This window comes from Mus caroli, unplaced genomic scaffold, assembly GCF_978045245.1.
Source record: "Mus caroli unplaced genomic scaffold, Mus_caroli_1 scaffold_8, whole genome shotgun sequence".
Lineage (NCBI taxonomy): Eukaryota > Metazoa > Chordata > Mammalia > Rodentia > Muridae > Mus > Mus caroli.
Genome location: NW_028227263.1, coordinates 84,900,478 through 84,918,204, shown reverse-complemented (window position 1 = coordinate 84,918,204; position 17,727 = coordinate 84,900,478). Strand labels below are relative to the sequence as shown.

General features: G+C 44.0%; 1 long non-coding RNA gene across 41 annotated transcripts in view; it reads right to left on the bottom strand.

Moving 5' to 3' along the window:
- The window catches only part of LOC115030329 (uncharacterized), a 301,725-nt gene that overhangs the window by 207,915 nt on the left and 76,083 nt on the right, over positions 1-17,727 (bottom strand). For 39 of the 41 annotated variants that reach the window (XR_015047882.1, XR_015047883.1, XR_015047871.1 and 36 more), the window contains one exon: positions 15,245-15,321. The exons of the other annotated variants lie outside the window; for them this stretch is intronic. This is a non-coding gene — a long non-coding RNA (uncharacterized LOC115030329). The remainder of the gene's footprint in view (positions 1-15,244; positions 15,322-17,727) is intronic. 41 annotated transcript variants of the gene reach the window in all.

Sequence of the window (17,727 nt, the reverse complement as noted above, 5' to 3'; positions counted from 1 at the left end):
GCTTTTTTTGGGAAAAAACATGCAATACTTTGTCTATACATTGTTAATAGTTACTCTTGTGTTGTTTATTATGGTTTCCAACATTATATTTATAGGTATTCTCTATGTACATAGATCCTTGCATTGTATATGTTGCCGCAGACCCTCTGGTGCCCTTTGTCTGCGTGGAATGGGTCCCTAGTCACATGTGGGCAAAGCGTCTGATGAATTTGACAGACAGATGCACACAGGAGAGGTTGTGTTGGATCTGAATGTCTTTTGTCAAGTCGAGCATCAGACTTTTTACGCAGAAGACAATAAGGATGTTGGGTGACATACCCACAGGTTACAAATGAGGTAACTGGAATCTTACATAAAACAGAGGAATGCAAACACAAAAGGTCTAAAAGGAACTACCTGGGATAGAATTTATTGTTAACTGGGATAAACAAGGGCTCCACCTAAGATTCACTAATCTTAGAAGCCAGGATCAAGGGCTTTGTGCCCTTGTCATACTTCCTATTTTAGTCTATTGTATAGTCCACCTTCCCCTTAGGCCATTGTAAATACTTGTGTATGGGTGTAACTAAGCTATAGTTCTAAGTATCTATTCTGGTTTCTCCATTGGTCTGAAACTTCCTTCTTCCTTAGTGATGGGAAATTCCTGTGTAAGGTAATGACTTAGCTTTTATTCAAAGTGTCACATTCTTACTGAATTTTAAGCCCATGGTCTTGCTCAAGGACATCCTAGGACTGTTGGAACACTAAGGCTTTAGCTATGTCAGAATTCAATCTTAAAAGGCACTTATAATAGGATAATACTAAAAAGAGAGCACGTGGATCCATACACTAGACTAACGTGGGAATGGAAAATTAGTGTATGGGTTAGAGAGAACGCCAGACTCCAGGAACGAGTTTCTGTGAAACTCTTTTGCCTTGAGAGTAGTTTTTAAGCCTCTCCGCTTATCAAGCTGACTCTACTGGAGAGCATGGCAATAGGTGCTATGCTAATACTTGCTTTGTCTTTAGGCTTTCTTCCCTCTGTGTTTTTTATCCTATCCTTACTTTTATTTTTTATTTTTTGCTTTCTTATTCTCCTGTTTCTTTTCATAAAAGATACATATATAAGGCATAGATTTGAATGGGTTAGGAGGTTTGAAGGGCCAGGGAGGAGTTCAGGGGGGGATCCATGATCAGAAAATACTGCATGAAAGTACTTTCTGTTAAAACATATTATGAATTAAAATACCTACTCTATCAGTACTATCACTATCTATCTCAACTTTATGTTCTCTCTCAATCTTTCTCTTCCTCTCTGTCCCCCCCTCTCTCTCCTTTACACAAAAAGAATCAACTTAGTGCTGCTAGTGAAGGAGGAAAATTACTGAACTCTTCCTGAACTCTTCAACTCAGAGTTCTACCCCTCCCATCTGGAGATTGTTCCCGGAACACTCCTGAAATTCTCACCCCAGAGTACATTCCTGAACTCTTCACCCCAGAGTCCGACCCCCTCCCAAATAAAAACTGTTCCAAGAACATTTTTTAGATAAGGGTCTCCTGGAACAAACCTAGTCCAACCCCTCCCAACTGAGGACTGTGCCAGGAACATTTTTGAGATAAGGGTTTGAACAAACCTCAGAATGTTCCAATAAGATCGGGTACATTGCCAAAATATAGGACACAACCCCTTGGTTACGGAAAGCCCCTTGGAAAAACCCTTGGCAAGACCCTTTAATGACGTAAAACTTGTACTTTCCCTGCCCTGCTTCCCCCCTTGGCTTTTTCCTATATAAGCCTGTGAAAAATTTGGGCCGGGCGTCGATTCTCCTCTGCACCATGCTTGGTGTATGAGTTTCGGCCCCAGAGCTCTGGTTCATGTGCTTGCTTGTTGTTGCTTTATAAAATCTTACTCTCTACATCTTAAGTTCGGTCTCAGTGTCTTCTTGGGTTCGCGGCTGTCCCGAGACTTGAGTGAGGGTCTCCCTCCGGGGGTCTTTCATTTGGGGGCTCGTCCGGGATTTGCGCAACCACCCAGAGGTCCTAGACCCACTTGAAGGTAAGATTTTTCTGTTCTGTTTTGGTCTGGTGTCTGTGTTCTGTTTCTGGAGGCCAGGAAGGTCTCGATCTGTGGGCCTTTGAGAGGCCATCTGAATTGTATCTGGTGCGATTGCAGTTTCGGTTTTGCGTGACGCTCTGTGCTCAGTACGAGTACCTGAGACCGTGCTCCGGGAGAGAGCACGGGGTGGATAGGGATAGACGTGTCCGGTGTCCACCGTACGCTCACCCTGGGGGACGCCCCAGGAGGAACAGGGGAGGACCGGGGACGCCTGGTGGACCCCTCTGAAGGCCAAGAGATCATCACTTTGGTGGAAGGTCTAAATCGGCCGGCCTTGGAAGGCCATCTGATTCTGTAAGTTGCCTGTGGGCGACGCGAAGTCTCCGCTGTTTTTGGTTTCTTTTTTGTCTCAGTCTCGTGTCTGCTCTTGTTGTGTCTGCTATTATTCTAGAAATGGGACAATCTGCCTCCTCTCCCCTGTCTCTAACCCTGGAGCATTGGAGAGAGGTGAGGGTCAGAGCTCACAACCAGTCGGTGGAGGTTAGAAAGGGTCCTTGGCAGACCTTCTGCACCTCCGAGTGGCCGACATTTGGAGTGGGCTGGCCACCAGAAGGTGCTTTTGACTTGTCACTAATCGCTGCCATCAGGCAAATTGTTTTCCAGGAAGAAGGAGGTCACCCTGATCAGATCCCCTACATTGTGACCTGGCAGAATCTTGTTCAGTTCCCACCTCCGTGGGTCAACTTTGGATTCCAAATCCTACGAAATTGACGGTCGCGGTTGTCCAGTCCGATGCAGCCGAAAAATCCAGTCCCTCAGCACCCCCCAAGATTTATCCAGAGGTTGACGACCTCCTCTGGATGGACTCCCAACCTCCCCCTTACCCCCTACACCAGCAGCCGCCTGCGGCTGCCCCACCACAGGGACCAATAGCGAGAGGGGCTCAGGGACCGGCGGGGGGAACTAGGAGCTGCCGAGGCCGAAGCCCTGGGGAGGAAGGGGGGCCAGATTCAACAGTCGCCTTGCCACTTAGAGCACATGTGGGAGGGCCAGCGCCAGGACCTAATGATCTCATTCCTTTGCAGTACTGGCCTTTTTCCTCTTATGATTTATATAATTGGAAAACTAACCACTCTCCTTTCTCAGAAAACCCCTCTGGGCTTATTGGGCTCCTTGAATCACTTATGTTCTCCCATCAACCCACTTGGGATGATTGTCAGCAGCTTTTGCAGGTCCTCTTCACCACGGAGGAGAGAGAAAGGATCCTGCTGGAAGCCAGGAAGAATGTCCTGGGACAAGATGGGACCCCCACTAATCTCCCCAATCTTATAAATGAAACCTTCCCCTTGACTCGTCCTAATTGGGACTACAACACTGCGGAAGGTAGGGAGCGTCTCACGGTCTACCGCCGGACTCTAGTGGCGGGGCTCAAAGGGGCCGCACGGCGACCTACTAATTTGGCCAAGGTAAGAGAGGTCCTTCAGGGTCCAGTGGAGCCGCCCTCTGTTTTCTTAGAACGACTAATGGAGGCTTACAGGAGATATACACCGTTTGATCCCTCTTCAGAGGGTCAAAAAGCAGCCGTGGCTATGGCTTTCATTGGTCAGTCTGCCTCTGATATCAAGAAAAGGTTACAGAGACTAGAGGGGCTCCAAGATTATACCTTACAGGATTTAGTGAGAGAAGCTGAGAGAGTGTATCACAAGAGGGAGAAAGAGGAAGAAAAGCAAGAGAGAGAAAAGAGAGAGCTCGAAGCGAGAGAAAATCGGCGTGATCGCCACCAAGAGAGAAACTTAATTAAGATTTTGGCCATAGTAGTAGGTGCAAAAAAGGCAGAAAAAGAACAGTCAGGGTACCTGGGCAACAGGGCGAGAAGACGTCCAGGAGAACAGAAACTTCCACTTGAAAGAGACCAGTGTGCATACTGTAAAGAGAAAGGACATTGGGCCAGAAATTGCCCCAAAAGGAAGCCAAGAGAACACAAGGTGTTGGCTATGAAGGAAGACTATGGAAGTCGGGGCTCGGACCCCCTCCCTGAGCCTAGGGTAACACTTTCTGTGGAGGGGACTCCTGTTAATTTTTTAATAGACACAGGAGCAGAACATTCAGTCTTGACTAAACCGTTAGGACAATTAGGAAGTAAGAAGACTATGGTAATAGGAGCTACTGGCAGTAAATTTTACCCCTGGACTACTAAGAGACTTTTGGAAATAAGAAAAAATCAAGTAACTCATTCTTTTCTTGTGATTCCTGAGTGCCCTGCGCCCCTTCTGGGACGAGACTTGTTGACCAAACTTAAAGCTCAAGTTCAGTTCACCTCAAAGGGACCAGAAGTTACCTGGGGAGAGACCCCTATAGCGTGTTTAGTTTTAAATTTACAAGAAGAGTATCGCCTCCATGAGCAGGGTCCCAAACAATTGCCAGACCCTGAATGGCTATCCGCTTTTTTTGGAGTCTGGGCTGAGCAGGCAGGGATGGGATTAGCTAAACAAATACCACCGGTCGTGGTAGAGTTAAAAGCCGATGCCTCCCCAGTCTCGATCAGACAGTACCCTATGAGTAAGGAAGCTAAAGAAGGCATTCGGCCACATATTCAGAGACTGATAGAGCAAGGAATTCTAGTGCCTTGCCAATCCCCTTGGAACACACCTCTCCTGCCAGTACGGAAGCTTGGGACTAATGATTATCGACCAGTGCAAGATTTAAGAGAAGTTAACAAGAGGGTGCAGGACATTCACCCTACTGTTCCAAATCCTTACAACCTACTAAGTTCCCTCCCGCCAGAGCGGACTTGGTACACTGTTCTAGACTTAAAAGATGCTTTTTTCTGCCTTCGATTACACCCTAATAGCCAGCCACTGTTTGATTTTGAGTGGAGGGACCCAGAAGGAGGACACACGGGCCAGCTAACCTGGACAAGGTTGCCCCAAGGATTCAAGAACTCTCCTACTCTTTTTGATGAAGCACTCCACCGGGACCTTGCGCCTTTTAGAGCGCAGAACCCTCAGATTTCTCTCTTACAGTATGTAGATGACTTACTGGTGGCAGCCTCAACCCAGGAACTGTGCCTTGAAGGAACCAAGAAGCTCCTGAATGAACTGGGTGAGTTGGGGTACCGGGTATCGGCCAAGAAAGCTCAGCTATGTCGTACCGAGGTGACCTACCTAGGATACACCCTCCGAGACGGAAAGTGGTGGCTCACCGAGGCCAGAAAAAAGACTGTGATGCTGATCCCAACCCCTACCACCCGCGCCAAGTACGTGAGTTTCTGGGGACGGCGGGCTTTTGCAGACTCTGGATACCAGGGTTCGCAACACTGGCGGCCCCTCTATATCCACTTACCAAAGAAAAAGTCCCATTCACCTGGACTGAGGAACACCAAAAAGCCTTTGACAGCATAAAGGCAGCCCTGCTTGCAGCCCCCGCTCTGGCCTTGCCAGATTTGACTAAGCCTTTTACCTTATATGTTGATGAGCGGGCTGGAGTAGCCCGCGGGGTTTTGACTCAGACTCTGGGGCCCTGGAAGCGGCCAGTGGCCTACCTATCTAGAAAGCTTGACCCAGTCGCCAGTGGTTGGCCCTCCTGCCTGAAAGCCATTGCTGCAGTGGCCCTGCTTGTTAAAGACGCTGACAAGCTTACTCTGGGTCAGCATGTGACTATAATCGCTCCCCATGCCTTGGAGAGTATTGTACGACAGCCCCCTGACCGGTGGATGACTAATGCCCGGATGACCCACTACCAGAGTTTGTTGCTAAATGATCGAGTAACTTTTGCTCCACCTGCCATCCTCAATCCTGCCACCCTCCTCCCCTTGACGGATGACTCCACTCCTGTACATCAATGTGCTGATGTCCTGGCTGAAGAAACTGGAACGAGGAGGGATCTGACTGATCAGCCTTGGCCAGGTGTGCCTGCCTGGTACACAGATGGTAGCAGCTTTGTGGTAGAGGGAAAAAGAAGAGCAGGAGCGGCGGTGGTGGATGAAAAACAGGTAATTTGGGCGAGTGGTCTTCCAGAAGGAACTTCGGCTCAGAAGGCTGAACTCTTGGCACTAAACCAAGCCCTGCGGTTGGCTGAAGGTAAGGCGATCAACATTTACACTGACAGCCGCTATGATTTCGCTACAGCCCATATCTGGGGCCATCTACCAACAGAGGGGGCTACTTACCTCAGCAGGTAGAGACATTAAAAACAAAGAAGAAATTCTGGCCCTCCTAGAGGCTATACATATGCCAAAGAAAGTGGCTATTATCCATTGTCCGGGCCACCAAAAAGGACAGGATCCTGTGGCCCGAGGAAACCAGATGGCTGATGTAGCAGCAAGGCAGGCAACTCAAGGAGTAACAATAACGGTAGAAAAAGGCAGGCCCCTGCCAGAGCCCTCACCGGCAACCAGTCCTAATTATACTTACTCTGATGAAGATTTTAAACTATTAGATTCCATGGTTTGTCGCAAACAGGCGCAAGAATTCAATTTTAGGGGGCTAGCGCGGACTGTAGATGGGCGTATTATTTTACCTACAAAAGAAGGAAGAGACTATGTCCAAAAATTACATCAACTGACTCATCTGGGATCTGATAAACTCCTACAGCTGATCAAGGGTTCAGATTATTATATTTTGAAACTTAACTCGGTAGTACAACAGGTGATTGACTCCTGTCACGCTTGTGCTCTCACCAATGCTGCCCGACCTTACAAAGAACAAGGAAAGAGACAACGAGGAGATCGTCCCGGAGTTTACTGGGAAGTGGACTTCACTGAAATTAAACCAGGAATGTATGGCAACAAGTACCTGCTGGTGTTTATAGACACTTTCTCTGGATGGGTAGAGGCTTTTCCCACTAAGTCTGAAACCGCTCAGGTGGTGACCAAGAAGATCCTTGAAGAAATCCTACCCAGGTTTGGGATCCCCAAGGTAATTGGCTCAGACAACGGGCCCACATTTGTTGCCCAGGTAAGTCAGGGATTGGCCTCACAATTGGGGACTGATTGGAAGTTACATTGTGCTTATAGACCCCAAAGCTCAGGACAGGTAGAAAGAATGAATAGGACTCTAAAAGAGACCCTAACTAAATTAGCTATTGAGACCTGCGGTAAAGACTGGGTGACCCTCCTTCCCTTTGCGCTCCTTAGAGTCCGAAACACACCTGGACGTTTCGGTCTTACTCCTTATAAAATTCTGCATGGGGGACCGCCCCCCTTGACCGAGTCTGGTGGGATATTGGATCCCTGTGTTGACTCTTCCTCACCCTCTGCTCTGTTTACCCATTTAAAGGCCTTAGAAGTTGTCAGAACACAGATCTGGGACCAGATCAAAGAAGCTTATGCACCGGGGACTACGGCAGTGCCCCACGGGTTCCAGGTTGGAGATTCGGTCCTTGTCAGACGACATCGCACCGGTACTCTTGAGCCTCGGTGGAAAGGACCATATCTGGTGCTGCTAACCACTCCCACAGCAGTAAAGGTAGACGGAATCGCCGCCTGGATCCACACCTCCCACGTCAAGGAGGCTCCCAGCCAGGGTAGAGGCAACCATGAAGACAACTGGACGGTGGCAACTACTGACAATCCTCTTAAAATACGCTTGTGTCGCGGGTGCCACCCTAAGCCTAGGGAACCACAACCCTCATGCCCCAATTCAACAGTCTTGGGAAGTGCTTAATGAGGAGGGAAACATTGTATGGGCAGTCACTGCAGTCCTTCCCCCTTGGACTTGGTGGCCTGATCTCACACCTGACATCTGTAGGTTAGCAGCAGGATCTCCCAATTGGGACCTCCCCGATCATACTGATCTTGTTAACCCACCCCCTGAACAGCGGTGTGTTCCGAATGGGATAGGGAACATGATGGGATGTTCGGGGCAGTTCTACCGAGCTAATCTTAGAGCTGCACAATTTTATGTTTGCCCCGGTCAGGGTCGGAGCGAAAGGCTTCAACAGGAATGTGGAGGGGCATCAGATTACTTTTGTGGTAAATGGACATGTGAAACGACAGGGGATGCCTACTGGAAGCCTTCCTCTGACTGGGACTTAATCATGGTAAAACGAGGTAGTGGTTATGACAAGCCAAACCAAGGAGAAAGAAACCCCTATAAATATCCAGAGAGTGGGTGCGCTTTTAAAAACAGCCCCCCAGGACCATGCAAAGGCAAATACTGCAACCCTCTACTTATAAAATTCACCGAAAAAGGGAAACAAAATCGGTTGAGTTGGCTAAAAGGGAATAGGAGGGTTGGCGAGTATATATTACACCAAGAGACCCTGGGTTAATTTTTACGATCAGATTGACAGTGAGAGACCTGGCGGTAACACCCATAGGGCCCAACAAAGTCCTTACGGAACAGGGCCCCCCAGTCGCACCGGCTCCCCCACAAGTCCCGGACGTACCAGCTCCACCAACTCCACAGCTCAACACAGTGGGACCCTCCCCAGGGACTAATACTTCCCTCATGAAGCCAACCTTAGTTTCCCCACCGCCCCTAGACACAGAGAGCCATCTGGTCAGTCTAGTCCAAGGAGCTTTTTTAGTTTTAAATAGGACTAATCCTAATATGACTCAATCATGTTGGTTATGCTTTGCCTCTAGGCCCCCTTATTATGAAGGAATTGCTCAGATCAGGACTTATAATACTACTTCAGATCATTCTCAATGCCTTTGGGGAGAAAACAGAAAGTTGACTCTGGCAGCGGTTTCAGGAAGTGGGCTTTGTTTAGGCCAGGCACCTCAGGATAAACGGCACCTCTGTAATCAGACCCAGAACATCCAGCCTAACAAAAGTAGTCAGTATCTAGTGCCCCCCATAGACACAGTATGGGCTTGCAATACCGGTCTCACTCCTTGTGTATCTATGTCTGTTTTTAATAGTTCCAAAGATTTCTGCATTTTAGTTCAACTTATTCCTAGACTCCTGTATCATGATGATAGCTCCTTTTTAGACAAGTTTGATCACCGGGTCCGCTGGAAAAGAGAACCCGTTACCTTAACTCTGGCAGTACTTTTAGGATTGGGAGTAGCAGCAGGAGTAGGTACAGGGACCGCTGCCTTAATTAAGACCCCCCAATACTATGAAGAATTACGTACAGCTATGGATGTTGACCTTAGAACTATAGAACAGTCTATAACCAAATTAGAAGAATCTTTAACTTCCCTGTCCGAAGTAGTGTTACAAAACAGAAGGGGATTAGACTTATTATTCCTTAAAGAAGGAGGACTTTGTGCTGCCCTAAAAGAAGAATGTTGTTTTTATGTTGACCATTCAGGAGTAATCAAAGATTCTATGGCCAAACTTAGAGAACGCCTAGATATACGTAAAAGAGAAAGAGAAAGCCAACAAGGATGGTTCGAAAGCTGGTTTAATAAGTCCCCTTGGCTCACCACTCTCCTCTCCACCATAGCAGGACCCTTAATTACACTTATGCTTTTGCTCACTTTTGGCCCCTGCATTCTCAATAAATTAGTAGCTTTTATTAGAGAAAGAATAAATGCAGTGCAAGTTATGGTATTAAGACAACAATATCGGGTTCTCCAAGAGGCCGAAAACTCGCTCTAAGATTAGAGCTACTTACTAAAAAGGAGTGGGGAATGAAGGAGGAAAATTACTGAACTCTTCCTGAACTCTTCAACTCAGAGTTCTACCCCTCCCATCTGGAGATTGTTCCCGGAACACTCCTGAAATTCTCACCCCAGAGTACATTCCTGAACTCTTCACCCCAGAGTCCGACCCCCTCCCAAATAAAAACTGTTCCAAGAACATTTTTTAGATAAGGGTCTCCTGGAACAAACCTAGTCCAACCCCTCCCAACTGAGGACTGTGCCAGGAACATTTTTGAGATAAGGGTTTGAACAAACCTCAGAATGTTCCAATAAGATCGGGTACATTGCCAAAATATAGGACACGACCCCTTGGTTACGGAAAGCCCCTTGGAAAAACCCTTGGCAAGACCCTTTAATGACGTAAAACTTGTACTTTCCCTGCCCTGCTTCCCCCCTTGGCTCTTTCCTATATAAGCCTGTGAAAAATTTGGGCCGGGCGTCGATTCTCCTCTGCACCATGCTTGGTGTATGAGTTTCGGCCCCAGAGCTCTGGTTCATGTGCTTGCTTGTTGTTGCTTTATAAAATCTTACTCTCTACATCTTAAGTTCGGTCTCAGTGTCTTCTTGGGTTCGCGGCTGTCCCGAGACTTGAGTGAGGGTCTCCCTCCGGGGGTCTTTCATTAGCATATGTATGTATGCAGAACAACCAATTTAGAAATGAGAGACAGCTAGGGGAAACATGTCTAAAGAAAAATTACTCTCCCAATCTCCAGCAGCCTATTAATTGTCAGTAGCTACTCAAGTAGGTATAGAATTTTATGAATCCATGGTCAAGCCATAATGGAATATTGTACTGCTTGATCTTGAACAAGTCATGTGAATATAGTTGGGAGTTCATATGTTAAATTTCCTTTCATGCCCAGGAAATACTGTTAAAATGTAAATATACAGTAATCCCAGATCAGTTGATACAGGGTTTCTTCATGGCCCCAACTTTACCAAGTTTTCTAGGCTTTCTGGCTAATAAAATGTGGAGATACCCCCAGTCCTGGTATGCGACTATGCTTGATTTTGACATATATTTTATAAATAATAGTTTATTCCATAGAACTTCATATCTTCAAGGCCTGAATGATTCTGACTGTGCAAACACTGTAATCCTGCATATTTTTATCTAAAAGGAAAGTATTAAACTGAGTTACTACACAGCCTCTTATCCCATGTAAACATCCAACACTCCACTCTATTCTACTGCATCCATGAATCTTTTATTTGATCTTTTATTTGATCTTCTCTCAATGTTTTTATTTTAGCTGGACCAAAAATATATGAAATGTAAAAGTGTTTGTGCTTTTTTCTATGAATGAAATTATCTGATTGTTACTGAGTTCAAGAAAAATGGCCAGGGAGTGACCATATTCATTTCTTATTGTGTAATAATGGCTGGGTTACCTTGGAGGAAAGACAGTAGTTCTGAAGTCCAAATACACAAAAAAGAAGCACCAAATTTTAATAATACATCACACTGAAGTGAGAAATTTATTCTGGTTCTTATATATAATATTCCACATTTGAGAACACAGAAACTAATTTTCTCATTCAGAGTAGAACTATTTTGAGGAGAAATATCATATCATTACAGCAAATGGAGTGAGTTTACAGGTAACTCTGGAGTATGGCGATATAGCAAGCAAGAGAGTAAATAGGGATCTTCTGCAGAGTATGGAGTGAGAACAGGGAGACATGTGACAGGTTGAGGCAGTCCCTTCTACTGTGTAATTCTGTGGCTTTCCAGACCAAGTGCAGAATATTTATTCTATATTGTCAATACTAGGTCATTACATGGATATGGATCATATTTCCCCATGCACAAGTTTTTTTCTCTATTGTGTGTAACAAACTCTAAATTGTTTATTGTTAGAAGTGTCACATCATTGTTGTCTTCGTGTTCATGAACTGAATTGTAAGCAATGGTAAAATGAATGTGTGAAGATATGGAAGAAAAAAAGAAGAAAAAGGAGATCTAATGGGTGCATTATTTTCCTTTCAATGGAGAAAACTGGGCTGGATTTGGTTTGGCAGGTAAGCTCCAAATAGACAATATACAATTCACAGAGCACATGAAGCTCAAGAAGAACAAAGATCAAAATGTGGATGTTTTATGTTCATAGCAGCCTTATTTATAATAGCCAGAAGCTGGAAAGATCCCAGATGCCCCTCAACAGAGGAATGGATACAAAAAAAAAATGTGGTACATTTACACAATGGAGTACTACTCAGCTATTAAAAAGAATGAATTTATTAAATTCCTAGGCAAATGCATGGACCTGGAGGGCACCATCCTGAGTGAGGTAACCAAATCACAAAAGAACTCACACAATATGTATTCAATGATAAGTGGATATTAGCCCAGAAACTCAGAATTCCCAAGATATAAGATAGGATTTGTGAAACAAATGAAACTCAAGAAGGATAAAGACCAAAGTACCAAAGTGTGGACACTTTGCCCCTTTCTTAGAATTGGGAACAAAACATTCATGGAAGGAGTTACAGAGACACAGTTTGGAGCTGAGACGAAAGGATGGACCATCTAGAGACTGCCATATACGGGGATCCATCCCATAATTAGCCTCCAAACGCTGACACCATTGTATACACTAGCAAGATTTTGCTGAAAGGACCCAGATATAGCTGTCTCTTGTGAGACTATGCTGGGGCCTAGCAAACACAGAAGTGGATGCTCACAGTCAATTATTGGATGGATCACAGGGTCCCCAATGGAGGAGCTACAGAAAGTAACCAAGGAGCTAAAGGGATCTGTAACCCTATAGGTGGAACAACAATATGAACTACCCAGTATGCCTCTGGAGCTCGTGTCTCTAGCTGCATATGAATCAGAAGATGGCCGAGTCGGCCATCAGTGAAGAGGCCCATTGGTCCTGCAAACTTTATCTGCGTCAGTACAGGAGAAAGCCAGGGCCAAGAAGTGGGAGTGGGTGGGTGGGAGAGCAGTTGGGGGAGTGGATGGGGGACTTTGGGATAGCATTGGAAAAGTAAATGAAATAAATACCTAATAAAAAACAAAATAAAAAAAAGGAGAACAAAATACTCACAGGAGCAAATATGGAGATAAAGTGTAGAGCAGAGACTGAAGTAAATGCCAACCACAGACTGTCCCACCTGGGGATTCATCCTATATACAGTTACCAAACACAGACACTATTGTAGATGCCAAGAAGTGTACCCTGGCAGGAGCCTGATATAGTTGTCTCCTGAGAAGCCCTGCCAGAGCATTACAAATACAGAGGCAGATGCTCACAGCCAACGATTTAACTGAGCATGGGGTCTACAATAGTGGAGGTAGAGAAAGGACTGAAGGAGTTGAAGGGGTTTGTAACCCCATAGGAGGAACAACATTATCAATCAAACAGTACCCCCAGAGCTCCCAGGGACTAAGCCATCAACCAATGAGTACACATGGCTCCAGCTGCATATGTAGTAAATGATGGTCTTGTCAGGCATCAATGGGAAGAGAGGCCCTTGGTCCTATGAAGGTTTGATATATGACCCAGTGTATGGGAATAGAGGGCAAGGAGGTGGGAGGGGTTGGGTGGGTGGAGGAACACACTCATAGGAGCGGGGAATGGAAGGATGTGGTAGGGATTTCCAGGAGGGCTGAAACTGGGAAAAGGGATAACATTTGAAATGTAAATAAAGAAAATATCCAATAAAAAAGTAGAGAATGACTCTAAAAAGAACTGCTGGGAATCCCAAAATGCCACCCCACAGCACATACACTTCTATCGGTTGTCTCCTACAGCTCCCAGGAGCAGTCCCCCTTCTCTACTGAGGATCATGCATTCAGGCCCTGGCCAGAGCCTGGAAGCAGCTGAGAGCTGGACACCAACCAGGAGCCTGACTAGCAAAAGCCCTCTCTTTAGGGACTTATATTAGGTCTGTTCACCTATGATTGCTGAGTGTGTATTCATATGGAGAATAGAGTTACCACCAATCAAGAGAGAGATCTCTTCAGTATTTGCCAGGCACTGGAATAGCTTGACAAGAGACATCTGTATCAGGAACTTGTCAGCAAAATCTTGCTGGGTTATGCAGTAGTGTCTGTGTTTGGTGGCTAATTACGGTATGGATCCCCCAATGGGGCAGTCTCTGGATGGTCCTTCCTTCCATCTCACCTCCAAACTTTGTCTCTGTAACTCCTTACATAGTATTTTGTTCCCCATTCTAAGGAGTGATGAAGTATCCACATTTTGGTCTTTCTTCTTCTTGGGTTTCATGTGTTTTGCAAATTGTATCTTGGGTATTCTAAGTTTCTGGACTAATATCTGCTTATCCGTGAGTGGATATCATGTGAGGTCTTTTGTGATTGTGTTACCTCACTAAGGAAGATATCCTCCAGATCCATCCATTTGCCTAAGTATTTCATAAATTCATTGTTTTTTTTAAATTTTTTATTAGGTATTTTCCTCATTTACATTTCCAATGCTATCCCACAAGTCCCCCATTCCCACCCCCCCAACTCCCCTACCCAACCCCTCCCCCTTTTTGTCCCTGGCATACCCCTGTACTGGGGCATATAAAGTTTGCTTGTCCAATTGGGCCTCTCTTTCCAGTGATGGCCGACTAGCCCATCATTTGATACATATGCAGCTAGAGACAAGAGCTCTGGGGTACTGGTTAGTTCATATTGTTGTTCCACCTATAGGGTTGCAGATCCCTTTAGCTCCTTGGGTACCTTCTCTAGCTCCTCCATTAGGGACTCTGTGATCCATCCAATAGCTGACTGTGAGCATCCACTTCTGTGTTTTCTAGGCTCCTGCATAGTCTCACAAGAGACAGATATATCTGGGTCCTTTCAGCAAAATCTTGCTAGTGTATGAAATGGTGTCAGCGTTTGGAAGCTGATTATGGGATGGATCCCTGGATATGACAATCACTAGATGGTCCATCCTTTCATCAAAGCTCCAAATTTTGTCTCTGTGACTCCTTCCATGGGTGTTTTGTTCCAAATTCTAAGAAGGGGCAAAGTGTTCACACTTTGGTCTTCATTCTTCTTGAGTATCATGCAAATTCATTGTTTTTAATAGCTGAGTAGAGTAGATACTCACAGTCATCTATTGGATGGAACACAAGGCCCCCAATAAAGGAGCTAGAGAAAGTAACCAAGAAGCTGAAGGGGTCTGCAACCTTATAGGAGGAACAGCAAAATAAACTAATCAGTACCCCCCTGAACTTGTGTCTCTAGCTGTATATGTATCAGAAGATGACTTAATCGGTCATCATTCGGAGGAGAGGCCCTTGGTCTTGCAAATATTATATGCCCCAATACAGGGGAATACCAGGGCCAGGAAGTGGGAATAGGTGGGTTGGAGAGCAGGGTAGGGAAGTGTATAAGGGACTTTTGGGATACCATTTGAATTGGAAATGAAGGAAATATCTAATAAAATGTGTTAAAAAAACAAACTTATTTATTAAGGAGCAAAATAAAACAGATACATAACTTTCTAGATATTTTATTGCTTGATTTTCCTGAAAAATAATTTAGTATGAGTGGACAACAAATATTAAAATCTAAGAGAGAGAGAGAGAGAGAGAGAGAGAGAGAGAGAGAGAGAGAGATCCCAAGTCTATGAATGGAGATCAAAAATTTACTGTACCTAAGGAGATTTCTATCAAAGCTGTTGTTTTGTCTATCTCTCCTGTCTCCGTGTATGTTACAGTAGAAGCAGAGAAACTGAAAGGAAAATGGATAAAATATAATTTAATGTTGGCTCTAGCTCTAATTAACATCAGATAAAATAGCCAGCAAAACCTGGAAGCTGAGCATGTATCTGACTTGGAACTAGATCCTAGCTATTAACTTGAAAGGTTTCATTTTGTTCTGGGCTATTCTGTCTTTGATGCTGGGCTAAGAAGTAGAACTTGCTGCAGACTCTGAAATCTGCCTGTTTGTTTCCACCAGTGCCATTATTATGTGCATGAGCCTTCAACCTTGATTATAACTTTATGTGCATTAGAGTACCCTGCAAAGAGCTTCTTGCATTAAGGGATTAAAAAAATGAAGATTTTGAGTTCTATGTGCCTGGAGTGTCCCAAAATGACATGATGGATAAGAAATATTTTAAGAGATATATTAGAAAAATATTCTGTCAAAATTGATGTAAATTTTAACCATTCTCTGTGTTATTGTGTGTGTATGTGTATGTGTGTACATATGTGTACATTTGTGTATACACAGGCGACATTTGCCATGTGATGTTCATACATATGTTAATGGTCACATGACATTCAGAGGATAAACTCTACTATTGCTTTCCTGGTGTCTAAATTTCATACAATTTTTTAAATATAAATATGTAAATATTGTGTGTTTGCAAATGTACTCTGAGCATACCATAATCTGTAATCACTTCACTGTTTCACTAAACTATGATAAACTTGAGAATTCTTGCTCTTATGTGTGTATACATATGTGCATGCAAGATTTTTATATAAACACATGTGTGTATTTAAATTCAATTATGGTTTAGGATTGAACCCATGTATGCATGTAGGTATCATACAGAGTACAAAAATCTACTGCTGTTGCTCTGATCCCATATGCCCCAGTACAGGGGAACACCAGGGTCAAGAAGTAGGAGTGAGTGGGTAGGGGAGCAGGGCGAGGAGAGGGTATAGGAGACTTTTAATATAGCATTTGAAATGTAAATGAAGAAAATATCTAATAAAAATTGAAAAAAACAGAAAACATATTTTTTCAAAAAAATATATCTGCCTAGAAGAGGGCATCAGAGTCCAATATATATATATATATATATACATATGGTTGGTTTTAAAACACGATGTTATTGTTGAAGATTGAACTCAGGACCTCTGAAAAAGCAGACAGTTCTTTTAACCACTGAGCCAACTCTCCAGCCTATTTCTGTTATTTTTGACAGAATAATGTATATATAACATTTCTACCTTCCCTTTCCTTCTTAAAATACTTTCATATACATGCTCTCCTTCAAATTTATGACCTCATTTTCAAGCAATTGTTATTGGAAGCATATATGTACACATATATACAAATATATTCTTAAATATTACCTGATTACACACCTAATGCTATTTTTATGTGTGTTTTTAAAAGTAAGGAAGAAACATCTCTCTAATTGCATTTTGGCCTGGTCAGCAAGAGTAACATCTTGTTTGGTACTAGAAGCCTAGTTAAAGACTCAGAGGTACTAAAGACATGGCTACTATAGAAGACTCTACAATTAAAACTCTATTAAACCAGCATAGTCTTCAACTATAATTTATGTATAGAACTAACAAAGAATTCACAACAGAGGAATCTCAAATGGTCCATAAGCACTTAAAAAATGTTAAAAGTTCTTAGTCATCAGGGAAATGCACATCAAAACAGCCCTGAAGTTCTACTGTGCACAAATTAGAATGGCTTAGATAAAAAACAATGGTGACAGCTCATTTTTGTAATGATATGGAGAAAGAGGAACACTCCTCCACTGCTGGTAGGATAGCAAACTTGTAAAATCACTCTAGAAATCAATCTGGAGGTTCCTCAGAAAATTGGAAATAGATCTACCTGAAGACCCAGCTATACCAATCTTAAGCATATACCAAAAGATGCCCCACCATGCCACAGAGGCACATGTTCCACTATGTTCATGGTAGCCTTATTTCTGATAGCCAGAAACTAGAAACAACTCACATTTACCATAATGGAAGGATAGATACAGAAATGTGGTTCACTTACACAATGGAATACTACTTAGCTATTAAGAACAAGGACATAATGAGATTTGCAGGCAAATGAATAGAACTATAAAATATCATGCTGAGTGATGTAACTTAGACCCAAAATTACAGGTATGGTACGTGCTCACTACTATGTGGATATTAGCCAAAACAAGTGCAGAATGCCCAGGATACATTCCACAGAACTCAAGAAAAGTAACAAGCAGAGGGTGCAATTTAGGACACCTCAATCCCACTTCTGAGGAAGAAGAAAGCAATCATGTGGGGTGGAAAAGAGGAAGGGAGTAACCTAGGTGGGACAGGGGAGGAGGAGGGTAAACGTGGAATATAATCAGGTAATAGGGGACAGAAGTGAAGACTTGAGGGCCAGTAGAAA